Source organism: Planococcus citri, chromosome 2, assembly GCF_950023065.1.
Source record: "Planococcus citri chromosome 2, ihPlaCitr1.1, whole genome shotgun sequence".
Lineage (NCBI taxonomy): Eukaryota > Metazoa > Arthropoda > Insecta > Hemiptera > Pseudococcidae > Planococcus > Planococcus citri.
The window spans coordinates 9,020,237-9,022,171 of NC_088678.1; positions in this window are offsets into that span (position 1 = coordinate 9,020,237).

Genomic DNA, 1,935 nt, shown 5'->3' on the forward strand with positions numbered 1-1,935 from the left:
CATTTTTAACCAATTGGAACCTCTAGTGAGTAGTGACTGAGATTCCAACTTGATTTGCAAGTTTTCAAAATTCAACTGAACTCATGTTTTTGGGGACACGTTTTAATTTTGTCCTCAAATTCTTTAATAATTTTTTGATATTTTCAAAATTCCCCTTTGAAGGCGTGCTCTCACAAAAAAGACCCTGATTACAGCTAAAACTTTAATGTTTGTATATACTTTCGAGAAAAATCTATCTTTTTCAACGAATTTCACTTCACATGGTGTAAGGAAAAAAAGTTGAAGAAGAAATGGTCTGGATATAAAATTTAATCCAGAGTTTTGTAGGTATGTAAATCTAAAAAGTCAAAATTTCTATTAGATAAGTAGAGGGGCTTTCCAGGGCGAGGATTTCATTTTTTTTTCATTATTCGACCTCAAAAATCTCAAATTGTTCCTGAGTAAAGCACCAAACTGAAAATTTTCCAAAAAAATGCAGTGCATATTTGTATCAAAATGTGAGGTTTGAACGTTATGAACATGATTTACTGAGCCATGTTTGGTGTTTTTGGGCCAAACGTTCATTAAGAATTTAATAAGGTGTGCTTCAAAAATTCAGAAATTCAAAAAAAAATGCATTGTGTACGTTGAAATTTTAAATCTTGTAACCTTATTTCCCTTTATAGAGTTCATATTCAGTCATGTAGGTAAAACAAATTGTTGAAGGTAATGGCAATTATCTGTATCCTCACAAACACAAATGTATTTCGTTCGTTGGCATTTTAAATTTTTTCCACTCCTCTTCCGGCTCTTCAAAGTTTATTGAGGTTATTTTCAGTCTATGGTTGATGAAATTGTAATCAACGTCCTTAAAAATACGTAACTTGACACCCATATTGTATTTTTCAAGGTTTTCCAATCAGATGTCAAGTGCAAAAAATCTGCTATTACTTTCAAAATCATTTCTTTGAAATTTTTTGATTTTTTTTTGAGTTGTACTTACCTATTGTAACTTTTTCAAATTGGAAGATACTTCAATTTTCTGGAATTTCAATCAATATCTAGCCTACTTATCTATTGGTGGAAGGCAATTGATATTTATGTCATAGTTATTTGGTTTAGTTTTTCAGTTTTTTTTTTCATTTTTTAGGATCAGATAAATGTTACCTACGATTTCCTCACATCAAGCAAAAATTCTAGTTGAAAAATTGTGCGAATTACTCACCTATTGCTTATTTAGGTACACTTACCTTTTTGCAAACAATAAAACGATAACTTGCTGGAAAACATTATATACATATGTACCTAGTACTTGACTAAGATAAAAAATTACACGTTTAGACGTCAAATTATGGTCTATGTTTCCCTCAAAAGCCTGTTTCCCTCATCAGGACCTAACCGTCGATAACCAAAAAAAAAAAACCGAAGCAAAAGTAATTTTGAGTGCTCTACACAAATTCAACTCGTGGAAAAATTATCAAATTCAATCAATTAAGTTTCCATTCCAAAACAGCACGACATTTAAAATTTTACAGTCGATTTCCCAAATCTATGATCCAAATAGTCTGTAATTTATAGGATCTACAAGAAACCGGATTCTGGGCAAATTTTTCTTTGAATTCGTCGTTTTCTATGGCCATCTTGATCAGCACAAATTAATCATTTTCTACAGCAATCGATTTTGCATTCTAGTTTAAGCAGTAAAGTCATTCAGAATTGCTGCCAAATTTCAGCATGACAATTTTATACTTACTATGGCTTTATGAATTTCCAATTCCATTCATTCAGTTCAAACCAATCAGATAAGATAAGTAGGTAAATCGAAAATTTGACGATAAAATTCATCCAATTTGGAAATGGTCCAAAGTGAAAGATTACCCAATGAATATTTTCCAATAACATAACACTAACATCTCAATCCAAAAAAAAAACATCCCTACAAAAAAAACTAATACG